Source organism: Polistes dominula, unplaced genomic scaffold, assembly GCF_049000335.1.
Source record: "Polistes dominula isolate Pdom_NZ unplaced genomic scaffold, Pdom_raw_medaka contig_24, whole genome shotgun sequence".
Classification (NCBI taxonomy): domain Eukaryota; kingdom Metazoa; phylum Arthropoda; class Insecta; order Hymenoptera; family Vespidae; genus Polistes; species Polistes dominula.
In genome coordinates, this window is record NW_028301150.1 from 7,665,851 (window position 1) to 7,682,228 (window position 16,378).

General features: G+C 36.7%; 2 long non-coding RNA genes across 3 annotated transcripts in view; one reads left to right on the top strand and one right to left on the bottom strand.

Annotated features, from left to right (window-relative positions):
* The window catches only part of LOC149030854 (uncharacterized), a 67,326-nt gene that overhangs the window by 39,244 nt on the left and 11,704 nt on the right, over positions 1-16,378 (bottom strand). The window contains exons 3-4 of one of the 2 annotated variants that reach the window (XR_016178259.1): positions 15,034-15,259; positions 13,882-14,011 (exon numbers count right to left, since the gene is read on the bottom strand). This is a non-coding gene — a long non-coding RNA (uncharacterized LOC149030854). Of the gene's footprint in view, positions 1-13,881; positions 14,012-15,033; positions 15,260-16,378 lie in introns of those variants that run through there. The other variant, XR_016178258.1, reaches the window with a different exon arrangement.
* Positions 375-16,250, top strand: LOC149030855 (uncharacterized). Its single transcript, XR_016178260.1, has 3 exons — positions 375-740; positions 2,306-15,286; positions 15,355-16,250. It is a non-coding gene; the product is annotated as an uncharacterized LOC149030855 (long non-coding RNA).

Here is a 16,378-nt window from a genome sequence, read left to right on the forward strand (position 1 = left end):
TATATTAATCGGATTGCAAGATCGAGTAATTACGTTATAAAATTTGATGTTTATAAAGATAGAAAAATAAAGAAACTAATTCTCACCTCAGTCATGATTGGAGAAGGCATACGATAAGAAATAAATGTTAGTGAGTAGGATCAAGAAAGGGACACGTAGAAACGTTAAAGATAGGTTTTTCTGTTGCGGAGCAGAGAACGGTGTTGCACGCACGATCTCTCTCCCACAGACCTTTCCGAAATCATTACCAACAATGGCGATGGACAGACGGCCATTGAGCTTGGACAATGAGTAACGTTCGCAGCGGTAACGTCAGCCAACCCCAAACTTTCCACTCGCTCTCTTTCTCTCCTTCGTTTTCTCAGTGTCCTTATCCATCTATCTGTCTCCGTCCCTTAGTTCGTCCTCTCTCGGTTCGTCTCTTCCCGAAAGAAGAGGAGAGGGTGTGGAAGAAGGGACGATCGTGTGCAGATTGCACAACCGTCCGTCGCCAGCTGGCCAACCCCTTGACCCCGACACAAGGTGGACGATCTAGTCGATCGTAAAGAGTCGTACTATGCGTAACATGGCTCTACTCTTACCTCTTATATTAGTCGTGGACATCGAAGAGGGTTAAAGAAGAAAAGGCCAGCCGTTACCTTTTCGTCTCTCTGCTGACCGACTGGACTACCTTCGAATTGAGACTGGAACGTGGGTAAAAAGTTGAAGCACGAACCGGTGCGTGAAACTCCGATGGGCAGGTATATATAAATAGCTTTATTTTTAATTCACGTAGTTAATGCTTATGAAAAGGAAAGGTGATACAAAAAAAAATTAATACATCAGAGATAGATACGAGTCAAAAAGGAAATTTATATTTAAACTTACATAAGGTGACAAGGTTAAAAAGAACGTTAGTAAGATGAAAAAGAAACAGGGATTGGGACCTAAGTCGATTGTTCGGTAATATTTTTTATTAGAAAGAATACAAAATTCTATCAAATGTACAAATTTATATAACTGAAACCTGTAAATATATAAAAAAATATGAGTAACCTTATTAGAATTTTATGTTCCTCTTAGAGTGTTTTTTAATAGAATAAAATACGTTAAAAACCAGGCTCAAGGCAAATGTACATATCTTCAGGTGCATAAAGGTACTCTAGAGGAAGAAACGGATGGTACACAATCCGTGATAATGGTGGGCGGTCGACGAGTGCCTAGTAGCGGAAGTGGAGCAGCTGTACTCTGCTACACTTTTCCACAACTAAAGTTCCAGCAGTAGATATCCTCGACGTTCTACCGTTCTCTTATCGTCTTTCTCTCTCTCTCTCTCTCTGTCCTTTTTTACTTCTTTATAAGAAGCTTCTTATCAGGCTACCTCGAAAAAAAAGTTTCCACGCCGCGAGGAAGGAAGTAACATTGTGTTCCTTTTAAATTCATATAAATCCGAAATACATATTAAATAATGTACAATATCTAAGGAAGAATTTTATTTGAATATTTGTGTGTAAGTATGTATCTAGTCTTTTCGCTTAAATAGAAATCTAATCAATATATAAACACAATAGAACCCTGACGAACTCTTCTTTCTTCTTCTATTCAATAACATTCGTAGAATAAAATTCTATTTGATTTTTATTTTAAATTGCTATTTAACTAATCATCCGATCAAACGTTTGTTTAAGAAATTACAATACCTTGGCATTCGGAAAAAGTAGCTTAAAAAAAAATTTTTATTTGACGAAACTTTCAAGTTAAGCGTGTATACGCTTATATTGTGGAAAAAGCGTATGAGTTAAAAAGAAATAAATGAAGTATTTAGTCGTAAGAAGCCTATGATACTTTTCAGATAATAGTATAAAGAAGGTATGATGTAAATTTTATTAAAATCGGTTGAATTGTTCTCGAGATATAGTCTCTGCAAATTCGAAAAAAAAAACGTTCCACGAACGGCCTATATCTCTGCCATTTCTTATTATATTTAAATAATTTTTATATGAATATGTTCTTCAATGTATTTAGCGATAATAAAATAAAATTTATATACTTGAAAGTGGCGTCAAACAAAAATGTTTTTTTCCATGCTAGTTTTTCCGAGCGCCAAGGTGATGTAACCCCTTAAGAATCTTTTCTGTAGAATTTCGAGCCTTGTCGATAGCTTTACTGCTTTCACATTGCTCGCTATAATTCTTCCTTTCTTCTCTTTCTTTCGACAGAAGTTTTTTACCGGCTCCTATAAGAGACCTTTTTCCGGTGATACCTGAGCGCGTGCTAGGCGCGCTTCGGGTCTTCCAATCTCTCAAGTTTTTTCTTTTATTTTTAGGATTCTCGCTACTACCTGGGATCGTCGGAGAAACGAATTAATATATCGTGTAATGGATTAAACCAGGACCTACCCTACGACAATCGAACAACGTGTGGCACAACCCTCTCTTTTTCTATCGGCATCAAACCGATGTGTTTATACCTGCTTCCTTTCTCTCCGCGGGTGCACGAAGCACTTGGGTATAATCGACATGTAACCACCGTACACGAGTCAGAATGTTTAGGTCAAATATCTATCGTCGTACTATTGTACGAGAGGATCGATAGGGTTGTACCCCCTAAGAATTTATCCCCTTCAGATTTTTTTTCCGAAAGGATAATTTGAAAGCGATATGTCTTTCCACTCGATGAAAATTTATGTGTATTTTATAACTCCTGACCATAAATACTCCCTAAATAAAAGAGTCTATAACAAAGTGGAGTTTGATCCATATCACCAATAACTTATTTAACAAATATAAATATATGATACAATATTCAATCATTTTGATGTTATTCAACCCATTGTTGAGTGTTGATTACTCTCAGTGGAAGTAATTCGTGTGGATGTTTTGCGCTTGTCAATTACCATCGTTGAGAATGAAATACTTTTTTGCTAATGTAAACTTTTATATTATGTTAATTAAATAAAAAAAAAAGAATCTTAAGCACTAGGGAAGTCGAAACAATTGATAAACAAATATATACCTCCTAGTACACATAGGTAGCTTTCACTGAACGCAAATATATATATATAAAATATATTTTCAAATGTATAAATTAATTAAGAATATTATAAAATAAAAATAATTGATATTATACCTAATATTTAAATTACATATCTATTCTATTAAATGATCTGTAAACAAATGAATAATAAATATGACCTAACTATAATATAAATGCATTTAAAAGATCAGAGCGGAAATCAAACACCTGTACTATTTTCCGGCATTTTATTTATGCGTATACGAATAATACATTTTTATAACGTATATGCAATTATCTTATTAAACGTTGAGAAATAATAGAAAAAATGGAAAGAAAAGATCACGCCCAGCACAGTTGGACGCTCAACATTTATACGCTTTGTGGTAGGTAGTACAATCCCACGAAGAAGACTCAGGTCAGATCCACCTGCAAGAGTAGGGTCACAACCCTTCTGCCGTAGATCATAGGTCTTTCCTTTTTCTGTCTTTCAAAAATATATATATGTATGTTTGTGTGTATATACACGATGCACCTGATGCACATAGTTACACGCGTTTCTACTGATCTGAGGGTCGAACTCTTTTGAGAGGGTTAAAAAGGGTGAGAGACCCAAAATGATTGGTTCTAGGTAACCCTTCTTTCACATTTCATGTCCGTGTAAATTCGCAGGTATAACTCAAACACGTACAAACGTACATAGACACGCACATATACAAGAATGCAGACCGAGCCCTCGTACGTGCAAGCGCCATCGGCAAACAACCCTTTCGAGGTAGAGGCATTATGTCGTTAAAAGTTCGACACCGAACAAGGGAAAAAAGCGGTTCTTCGCATAACAGGTTGGGATCCGTGTTCTTTACAATTCCTTTCACGAGACTGCACAACACCACAATATAATTCTTTTTTCTTTTTTATTTATCTCCATCCTTTCTCGCATCAAGAATTTTTAAGACTGCCATATAATGTCTTTTTCAAACAATATGTAATTTAAACAAAAACCGCGCTTATTGTAACTTTTCGAACTGTTTATATCAATTTATAGATCGTTAAGAAATTCTAACATTTGTTAAAAAAAAATAGTGAATTTAGTAATAGCAGGTCTGTTCTTAAAATCAAAGCCAACCAGACTGAAAAATCGAAATTTGCTAAAAGCCAATAATTATCGATGCGCATTATGATGATCGTCGTCGGTTCTCTTGTAACCGGAAGTAGGATGGCGTTTTCGTCGGCGCCATGAGCAAAAGGGATGAAAGACTATGGGATACATGGACTCGATAATTAGCCGGTACGGAGTAATGAGAGGTCGCTTCTCGTTTCATTTTTCTGTAGTCTCGAGACGAGCAACCGTTGAGGAAAGAGAAAGAGAAAGAGAAAGAGAAAGAGAAAGAGAAAGAGAAAGAGAAAGAGAAAGAGAAAGAGAAAGAGAAAGAGAAAGAAAAAGAGAAAAGGAAAGGTTAGTAGTATAGATATATAGAAATAGAAAAAGATGGAAGAATGAAGGTACCATAAGCCCTTCAGAAAAGAAGGGAAAGGGAGAAAACATCCAACAGCTGAATAAGATTCTTGGAAAGCATTCTCCGAATAAGTTTTACCATCACGGTGGTCTCGAATCGATTTTTTCGATAAAACCGGCATTCCGCGCGAATGCATAGTCTTAAAGATTGTTACTTTTGATGGAAGATGCACCTGTGTTTGATCATCGATAGGTGATCTTTCGATGAAGTAATTTTTAGCGTGTAAATATTAAATGTGTTTATAGCTTCTTTCTGTAGAGAAAAACGTTCATGTTTAAGAAGCCTTACCAAAGGTCCTCTATACCAAAGGGCAACACAAGATTTATAGCCAAAGGTTTATGTGCCGAAAAGAACAAAATTAATACCAAAAGACATTTTCAAACGAAAGCTAATCTTATCTGTCTTTCTATTTTGTAATGAGCTCTATAATAGTTAATTAAATAGATACTTAAAGCTAGTTAATTAAAAACACATCAAAAGACTAATCTGTAAAAACATCGAAGACCATCATCGATATTGTAGACTTGGAATTGTAGGAAGAAGAACGTAGGCTATAGAAGGTGGTAGAAAAAGAAAAGGCAAGTGGGTGGGTGTAAAAGTTGAGAAAAGAGGGTGGAAAAAACCACACAAGTGTCGGAAAGTTCTTTCCCGGGCGCGTAATCTCGTTCGGGAAGCTTTCTAACTTCAAAGTCCGACGCGTAAGCCTTCTCCGAGTATGGAACGATCTCTTGCAAATAAAACTATCGAGAAAGAAACGCGAACCTCCTTCGATACTACGACTTCCTTGTTTTCACCTCGAGGGGCCGATTGATTTATAAAGAATTTCTTCTTTCCAAACTACTAACTTGTTTCCTTAGGTCAATAAACAAATTGCGTTAAGATTAGAAAAAGATACCATTTAAAAATTGGTTAACCATTAGTTAACATCAATCAATCTGACTAATATCATTCACGATCGTTGCGAAATGTAAGTAATATTAGAAAACTCGTTAGAAATTCATAAAAACTAGAAATTTTGATGAAAGCTATCATTAAGATAGTCTTACTAACGAGAAGAAGAGTTCAAACGATTTCACTGATAAAAAGTCAAAATAACGATGTCGTATAGAAGTCGAAAGCAATTAACCTTTCGTGAGACTTCTTTGAGCATTTGCGAAGAAAAGTAAGGAACATTGCTTAAATGACTTTAAAAAAGGAACGTATCAAACGAGAACTAATTAATCTTTTGGTTTCTTAGAATCACGTAGAAAGCACCGCCGTAAAATTAGCTAACACCAAGCGGTATATCCTGTTCGATCTTTTTAAATGAATAGGATGATGCTGCAACTATGATCTGCCACCTCGAAAGATTATAAAGAAATGTTAGTTCTCAGTGGGATCTCGAGTTTCATGAGTTCCGTGTTTTTCTTCAAGATTTCATATGCGGATTCATACGTGATCTACTCTTTGGTTTATACCGAAGATCCTAGTCTATTTAAAAATTTCTTTTATTTCATTTCGATGATAAAAACATTAGTATTGAATATATGACAATTTTTATTCATAAATTTATACATATATTTTTCGTAATAATGATGTAAAAATAAATAAAGGATGATTTACTTGAAGGGTAAAATGTTAATTTAATGTATACTTCACCTTTATGAAACAAAGCGAATAATTCTAAAATTACTTTAACAAAGTAATGAAAAGTCGGACCAAAGAAAAAGTATTATATATTTTTTCGAACAGTTACTTCTGTCGATCGCAAGAAAGTGACGACAGAAGCTGTAATTCTGAAAGATGAATTTCCTCATGGATGGAGCACAGTAGAGATTAACTCTTCCATCGCACGATGGGAACAAAGGAATCGTAGAAAGGTCTTAGGATGATGAAGGAAGATGAAAGGAAAGATGGGAAAACATAGCTCTCTTTCCCTCTTGATATCTATCTTTCTCATTCTATCTCTAATACCCAGCATACTCCAGGGATACCTACTTTATCCGTTTCTTCTGGAGAAGCAAAAGTTCGTACCCAGTTGCCGGAGATGCTTCGGCTATCGATCTTTCTCGCCCATCCGCGGTGAAGTCCCTCGCGAGGAATAATATGGATGTGTATCCCGCTTGATCCTCACGATATCCACCGGTCACGATCCTTGCTAAGAAAACTTTTATATCGAACGTTTTTCGTCGAAGGGGAAAAGAAAACGAGGAACTTTTTCGGCGCGCGAAACTTCAAAGAAACTTCTTCTACTTCAAATAATGTCGACGAGTTCATCGTTGAGATGGCAACATCAAATATTCTATGAATTCGGAGTCGGCTTTGTGTCAGAGTAAAGGCTCCTAGAAGAAAAACTCTCACTGCAGATAAATTTTTGATTTCAAATGTTTCCGCATGTATCGCCATATCCATTCTTTTCCGTTTGACCTTAATGGTTTTTATTCTTTCATCGAATTATCCCAGACACGTTTGACCGCTGACCTTAGGGTATTATGGTTATCGTGATTTTGGAGACACTTTATAACAATAAAAAAATCAGAAAGAAAAACCAATATATCTTTATCGATGAAGGATATATAAATAATAGTAAACGATAAATCAAAATTTAAACTTCCTTCTTCACATCTACTGATCCATCGATTAGATAATCATTCGATATCAAAAGTTATAAGAAAGAAGCTGAACAATAAAATAATCATTTTTACTAAAGATACAATATTACAATCGATATATTATTGGATAATGTGCTCGTGGAAGTAACTGGAGCAATAATTTCGGAAAATGAGGTATATTTGGTCTATCTTGCTCATAGGGCGTCTCTCAAGGCTTACGAATAACCCCCTTCTACGATCACCCCATCGTTCGAACGACCAACCCTACCTCTCTTCCCTCATGTTACGTCGTACGGGGTGTGCACTGCACAACTGACCAATAAGCTACCCCTCGCTTATGTCCACGCAGAGAGACTATACGATCGATAGTTACAATGTATCTCGTGCGCAACTTTCAGCGTAGTTGTTCTCCCTCTGCTACGGACACGTTATGCAGTTCGCTTTGCACGAAGTGTATGGAAAATAATACGTTTTTAAAAGTTCTACCTTGGACTCGCTTCGTACGGCGAAAAAACTTCAGAGAGAACAGAGAAAAAGAGAGAAAATATCCCATCAATCGTAACGCAAGTCTGTCGTCCGTTACTCGTAATATTTCCGATGTCCGACGTCCAACTAAATAATAAACAAACCGACATCGATATTCCGAGAACAGAAATTTACTTAACTTTTTTTCTTCGTCCAGATGTTTCGAAAATATTCTATAACAAACTTAAACACTTAATATATTGCTTTTAAAAATTAAACCTTCTTTCATTTTCTCTCTTCGAGAATCAATTTGATATGGTTACAAGTTACATTAAAAATAATTTAACGATTCCTCAAATATAAATGTACTTGTCTTTTTTAATATTCCAAAGATAAAAATAATATTAATGACTAACTTAATTACAAGTATTTCGAAAATATCTTTTCGTAAAATAGATTATCGTAGAATACTTTTTAATTGCCCATTATAATTGATCATGACTCGAAATAGAAGTGACCAAAGATAGTCGATAAGATTCTCAGAGATAATTAATATCCGTAGTGTATGAATATAACGCGCGAGTAACGATGAAACGCGACGAAGGAAGATCATTGTAAGGGAAAAGAAAAGTTTATCCATATTAAAGAGAGAGAGATTTTCAAAGAAAAACTCCATGGATATACATCCTCTTCTTTAACCTAACATTCTTTTTCTAGTCAGGAATTTTTTAATAGAACATTTTCAAATTATGCGAAAAATGCCAAATTAGAAGAGTGTCTTTATCGTCTCGAAAGAAAGATGAAAGAAGAAAGAATAAAAAAAAAGAGAAAAGAACAAATCTCTCTATCACTCACTCTCTCTCTCAAAAAAGAATCTCAATTAAGAATCGTCACTAGCTGGATAGACCGTTAATCAGGGACAAGGAGCAACTGATTCAGGAATTTTTAATGGCCGATCTCCGTCGATGTTGCTCTGAAAGCAGAAACGAAGCGGGTGGACGTAGATGAGGATGAGATACGAAAAGAAGAGAAGAAGAAGCAGCTCGTCGTCGATTAATTTTGGAAGGACGACGTTTTGCAAAAAAAGAAGCTCCTCCTTCCTCTGAAGACAATGCCTTGAGAAGTCGGAAGTTACAAAAGGGAGAAGCGGACAAAGGGTGCGAGAACGTTTCGAACAAAGAGCAAATAACGGAAGGTAGCAAAAACAGTGCGTTGTTAGCTGATGAAGGGCGCAACCGTTCAGCCAAGCACAAATGGACGTCTTTCTTACGCGAGAAAAATTAGCCTTAACTGTGCATCTCGAAATACGATTTCTTTAACGGTGATATTTAAGTTCTTGCGGTGTTGAAATGATCGATAAAGATAGAACTTTTTGCACACCCGATTAAATCACAACTTAAAAACTTTTCCTTTTTATTATCACGCAGAAACATCAAGAGAAGCTTTGATTATCCTAGTTTCGAAGATAAAAAAAGATTAAGTTTATAAATGATAGTCCATTTGAAAGAAACAATCAAGCGAGTAAAAAGAAAGAATACAATTGTTCGCACTTTAGAAACGGAAACTTCCCAAAAACGAAGAAGGCAAGAGAAAAATAATAAAGATAAAAAGAAAGTTAGAAAAACCAAGGACGATGGAGAATGGAGGGCACTTGCAGGCATATTTTTAGGGCGAGAATCCCTTTTTTTTCTTGAGCGATACTGGCGAAGACTGACGCCGTAATGAAAACATGAATACTTGAAGGTTCACCCACCTCCCATAATTATATCTTCACCCTGGGGTTAGGCTCAGAACACGATCGCGAAACTCTGGAAGAGAAAGTGGACGGAGATGGAGAGAAAGACAGTAGTAGAGGAAGGGAGAAAAGGGAAGAGTGGGAGCTGGAAAGAATCGAGAAGGTGGATAGGGGTGCCATTTCTGTCCCCTAAATAATTAATTCCGGCATCGCCGTCGGCTTAAATGCGACGAAGCTAGCTAGGGAGAAAAACTTCAATGTGCCAGGGATGTGTCTGGAGATTCGCTTTCGATTCTCTCGAGGCTCTCTAAGAAATCGATTGCTTCGACTTTCTCAAAACGTTTTCGAAAATCGCCTTATTTATATTCTTTTCCTCGTATGTCACCATCATCATCATCATCATCATCATCATCATCATCATCATCATCATCATCAAGGGAAAAAATTGAGATAAATGTTTAATAACGATTTGAACAGCCTTAGGTTATAAATATCTAATTTAACATCGCTTCTCAAGAGTATTCAATTGTACACCGATGTTTAGTAACGAATTTTACCAAGCAAAAACGACGACGACAACGACGACAACGACGACACTCTTCCTTAGTAAAACAGCAACGAAGCGTAACCTCGAAATTAAATCCCTAATCTCGTTTTCCCTTTTTCGCGCTTGCGCAGACTCAACGAATCTCGCTAAACTCGCTACCTCTAGTCTCGCCCGCGCCAAAGATAAGACGGAGGATTAATGGACGAGGCATTAAGGTGCAATTTTATGGGGATTATTTTAAAGGCTTTCTTGAATCCACTGGCTCAGTTGCGATTATCTAGACATCATTAATCAAGCGCCCGCTTTAAACTTCGTCCTCCACGAGTCCTATGCAAGTACCAAAAACTTTCAAACCACCATTTACTCGATCCAACTGACTTTGAAGATTTAAAACTATGTTCCTCCTTTGTGACATCATCATAGGAAGATGATATTAATTACAGGAAAGTAAAAAATAAGGACGTTAAGGATTTTTTTAGATGTAGAAATTAATTCAATGCCTTGAATAAATGTTACATTTGTTTTTAAAAGGCACTGAATTAATTTCTACAGCTAATAAATATCATCAAATTGAAAAGACTAATCTTTTCAATCAAATACATAATTACAAAAGCGCGTTGAAAAATTGATTAGCATCGAAACAACAGCTAAACGTAGTGAGCTTGGAAGAAAGGGTAAAACGTACACGCCCCTTTCTCATTTCTAAACCAATGAAGAAACGAGGGCTTGTCCAGTATGCATAATTACATAAGAAGAGAAATCGACAGGTGCTTGCAAAGGGTTGGTAGAAAGTCGAGAAGATGGGATGGGCGCAACAAGAAGGGTTAAATGAATCACGGCGCTTTGATTGGTCGACGCTTCGGAAGGGTGATGAGCGAGAAAGAAAGAGAAAAATAATGAGAAAAAGAGAGGGAAAATGTACGAAGAAAGGGTTCGTACTGAAATAATGCAATCCGCCGGCGGCCATCTTGCAAACACTGTCTATTCCTCCTTTTCAACGTAACCGGATTAAAATTTGCGTCGATCATTAATCCTTTATTTTTTTTTTCCATCTTCTTTCATAATTCCGTTCACGTTAAGAACGCGTCTTTCCCCTACTTCCCGTTTTCTTTCTTCCTTCGAAAGGAAACTTTATAAGGAAGCTAAAGATATATTAAAGACTTTCGTTAATGGAAAATATTAACAAAAGTAAGAAAAGCTTTTTCCTACCTAAGCAATTGAAAAACGCCCGCTGCACTTTAATCCATAAAACCTCTCTCTTGCCGCAAAAAAGTCACCTAATAAAGGACCCTTGAAATCCGCGCTAAAATCTAGAGAAAGAAAAAAGACAAAAAATATATCCGAGTGGCCGTGCACGCGTGTTGCATAAACATTATTAAGTTTGACCATCGAACCATGGCAGCATCTGTCCAATAGGGGATCGAAGAGAAGGAGACGATTTTTAAAATCCTTCAAGCCGATATAAGTTTGACAGTCTAGGGAATGTGCTTTATTGTACGATTTTTGTATTATTCTCTATGGCGCAAACCATACGCGTGCCGTCGAGATAAATTCCTATTATATTTGACGAACGCGATTCATCGAATTTTTTCGTCGTTTTTTTACAATCCGGACCAAGATTTCTCGACGATGGTAATAACTTCGAATTTATAGGTATTCGATAGTACGTATACCTAACAGTATTTTTCGTTTCTTCAAAATTGATAATTAATACTCTTTCTCTCTCGCTCTTTCTCTCTCTCTCTCTTTTTCTCTTTCTCTTTCTCTTTCTCTTTCTCTTTCTCTTTCTCTTTCTATCTGGATAGAAATTATTTTGTTTCTTCTACATCAGAATCGGATGTAGTCGAAAGGAATAAAAAAAAAATTATTTCTCGATCTCTAAATCCAGTTGTTACGCCACGATGAAACGTCACGTTACACAAAAGATCGTACAAGCTGTTACGAGCATCGAAGAAAATTATGCCAAGCTCTCATTGCGATGCAAAGACACGAAGATCTCTGAGATCGAAGATTCAGAACGCGTGGGCGATTTTAAATCCGGTACAATGATAGCTTTATTTCTAACACCTGCTTTACACTCATTGTCAAACAACAAAACAAATTGCGATATCTCTATCGACGATTTCGTTGATGTAATGTTTCTGACGAGAATTAAATAAAAAGAAGAAAAAAGGAACAGAAAAAATAAATTTTACGTATGAATCTTTCGAGCTTTTCACTAAGTTAGAAATCCGCTAAACCGTTTACATTATGGTATCCTGGTTGTTATCATTTACAATCAAGCTAGCAGTCGTCTCTTAGCTGGTGAACAACAAAAGTGAAAAACCGCAAACCACTGGAATCTCATCTCCTTATTCGCGCTGGAGACTCGCGAGAGAAGAAGAGAGCTCCTCATCCAACGAGAAAAGCAAGTTACTTGAGTGTCCTCTCAAAAGCGGCACATTTTCTTCTACTCTTTTTTTCTCCTTGTTATTCGGTTTTTATCTTTTTCTTGTCATTTAGCTCCGACTATGGAATAAGAAGTGTTAGTGAGAAAAAGAAGAGAGGATCGATCGAGAAGTTTCTGTTTTAGTCTCTTAAATATTTTTCGTGAGTAAATCGTCGACATGATCCATGTGGCCACTTGACTCTTTCAAAAAAATATTTAGTCCTGGTTTTTCGAAAAGTAGTGAAGAGTGGTCCGGCACGTTTGAAGTTTTTCGCGTCTAGACGTCGCGTCGTGTCTTCTTTTGGCGGATCTTAGTAATAGGAACTATATATATGTAAGTATACTACATTTGAGGAAGGACTGTATGTTGAGAGAACGAAGAAAAGTCGGGGGAAGATGCAATAACCGTTTCTAGTGTGTGCGACTCGTCCAGAGAACCGCTTAGGTTTCTGCTTCCGGGAGCACGGACGCAATAAAATGATCCATTGGCACGAACAACGGTTGCCGTCGTGTCTTGGGACGGCCGGGAGAAAGGAAAGAAGGAGCAGCCTGTTGCTGGTCGCGTGGATCCTTCGCATGTGTGAAGCTTGTGTGCACCCCCGTCAGAGGAGGAGTCAGAGAAGCGGCAGAAGATGGGGGAAGATGGAGGAACCTTAAAGCAGGACGAGTCGAAACGAAAGCGTAAGGCACATCGGAGAATGTTACCAAACGTGAATGTCGATCTTTTTGAATGGAAACAAAAAACTTTTTCTACTAACACACCCTCTCTTTTCCCTTATCACTTTTCTATAATATAATTCCTTTCCTCGTTAAGAACACTTCCGAACGGTATTCATTGCCAATAATGACACGTATAAACCTGACGTATCAGTGCTAAGCTCAATGCGAAATGTTAAACAAGCAATTGTCTGTGAATTCTTGTTAAACAAAGGAAAAAGAAACTTTACGCGTGGGTTGAATGAAGGTAAACGTTGATGTATACCAACATTAGATCTTTGCTTCCACTCCATGCGAATGTTAATCGTATCGTGTTAAAATAGTATTTTCTCGTAGTCCATAGAACGAAGTAGGAAGTCGTGTATTCGTGAGAATGCAAGGTGAACGCACCTCCTCCGAATGAATTATCCAGTTACCGATACTCGGCTTTGAATTACAAAAGCATAGAAGCGTGGAGCCTCCTTGTAGAATTCTTCGAGACCATTTGTCAGTGTCCATTAGAGACATGCCAGAAGGACGTTTAACGCGACACAATGTTAAAGAGTTGTGTATTTGCAAAGTTAAATGAACCTTACGCCGTGGGCGACGATTGTGCAGCTGCGCGAGTATCCCGACTCTCTTCAGCTCTTTCTTTCCCTTTCTACCTCTTTCTATTATATACATTTTTCTCTCTCTTTCCTCTTCGTTCTCTGGCTGTCGCGAGAAGAGGCACCACTTGAGGTGCGTCCATGCGAAAAACTATAAGAACGGAGGCACGACGTGGATGGAGAGAGGCGGTCTGACAAGGTATCCTTCTTTTCGAATATAAATAAAAGTTACTTTTGCGTCATGCATGAGTTAACTCACGTTACCTGACCACCTACGCGCTTCTGCCGTGAACTGAGCAGTGTCGTCGTAGTCGTCGTCATCTTGTAAAATGGAATGTATAACGATCTCTGTAATTTCATTGTCGCGAATCAAATACAACGAATTAATCATATTTTATCGTTTCCAGTTTGCAACAAAAGTACGTTTCTCCTGTAACATAAAATAAAATAAAATAAAATGAAATAAAGAAAAATAATATATGATCAATATCTTTCATTCTTTTAAATAATAAAAGAAATAAGCGATGAACGGACTTGTCACATAATTCAATGCCTTACAAATAACAATTGCAAGGGCTTAAGAAAAGAAAAAAAATCCCGAAGAAAAATCGAAAACCATAGAGCCTTCCAGCAGTCGTACGAGTCACGTAAAGCCACTCGAAAATCTAAATCGGCGAGAAATTAAATCAACCGTGTCGCTTTCGTCCGACGATTCGCATTTTTCCGATGGAACTGTGACAATGAAATCGCGAGGTCCGACTGGAGGGTTGAAAAAAGAAAATAAAAAAAAAGGAGGAAGGGTCGAAGAAGTGGATAAAAAGGAAGAAGAAGAGGAGAAGAGGGAGGAGAAGGGGAGAAGGAGGAGAAAACGAAAGAAATAAAGATTTGAGGGTGGACCACACAAGCACATAGTTTGTGAACCAGAGGCTACGATATTCATCATAGTTTGCCGATCGATTGAGCCATAAAATCCACGGCAAAACAATTACACCTTATTCGAAAACGTGTTATCGAGAACTAGACCGAAAGGTGTTATTAATTCCAACAGGTATGCATTCGAGAAAAGCATGCACACCTGTCTTATAGTAACGATATATAAATCTAACCGAGTGTGCCCAGACTAATCATCATGGAGTCTTAATTTATAACGTTGATTCTGCTATGTTAAAAATTAAAAAAATAAAAAAAAGTAGTTAATCTTTTATCATTTTTAACTCTAATAGCTAGATATACCATATCCAATACGATAAAGTACAAAAAGCACACATAAAGAATTGTTCTTATTGCGATATAAAAAGATCGATGGAAAAGAAATAAAGAAATGAAAGGGAAAAAGAGAGAGGGAGAGAGAAAGAGAGAAAGAGAGAGAAAGAAAAAAAATTCACAGACCGCTCATAGCCATTCGAAGGGATATCGATATATAGTCGAACGAGTTCAAGCTCTACGGAATACCTTCAATTATTTTTTCATTTTGATCGGAAAGCCGTCGATGCGAAAGAAGAAGTCGCATGGTGGTCGGTGGTAAAAAGTGACGAGATCGAAAGTCGTTTCTCGGAGGATGTGCGACGTCCATTATCGTCGATGTCGTATCGAACTCGTCCGCTTTACCAGGCTCACATTTTTTTAAACCGCTCGTCACTGTCATGACCCATCGAGCTCTGCGTTCTTTCCCAAATCGCTAGAGAACAAAAAAAGAAGAATACACGTAAGTATATATCGTACGTTGTATATGTATATGTATATATATATAAACGTATGTATCTATGTATTTAGATAGGTACGTAGGAAAATTTGAACGAGTCAATGACAAGCTGGGAACAAGAAAGGGACATTAGTGAAACGAGTCCGAACATACCTTTGGCCCTCGACCAAGGATCTCTTGCGTTAATAAAAAAAATGAAATGAAATCAATGTCTGTTATTTTGACACACGCTCTCAGAAATGAGAATGCATACGAAGACTCGACATTAATCTGACTTATGCTTAAGAATAGAATCGTAAAATATCTTACTGGACGTTTTTGGATCGGCAAAAAGTAAAAGGGAGAAACAGTCAAAGTTAAAGTTTTTTTCATGAACTGTCAAATGTATATACGTTGTCTTGTTTTTTATGTCTTCTTTTTTCTTATAACAAAGTTGATTTAACGATCGTGTCGCATCTCCAAAACTTCATTCTTACTCATTCCTATCTCTTTCAAAATTTGTCAATATATCAAATTCGAATTTCGTAGAATTTCTGACAGTCATCATATATTTCAAATTTATTCTATATACATACATATATATATATATATATATATATATATATATAAGTTGTATAACGCATAAGTGCTATTCAATGCAATTCTCTCTAAATGCAAGTACATACGTCTAATAATACTTCAAGCCATAAGATAATCAGAGGAATAATACGAAACGGAAAGAATTTGTCCATCATCGTTAGGAAGCTCGACGTGACATTAAAGTGTGGATAAGGCACGAGGTCATTGACGCGTATCGCTGTGGAATGTGATTTGTGAATATTTGTAATATCTTTCTAAATGGTTATATTCTTATCGAAGTAAGACAAATGACAATAACGTTAATATACAATTATAATTATTTCGAAAACAAAGGAGAAGGTTAAATTCTTCAAAATAAAATGATTCACTTTAAAGCCATATTTAGAAACATATACCTATTACAAAAAAGAACATTTGAACGAATCTTTAAATTTAGATTTTAACGGAATTTTCCTTCTTTGTTCTGCGGCAACTCTTTTCACTTTATTTCGCAACCCCTCTCGTTTGAACGTATCG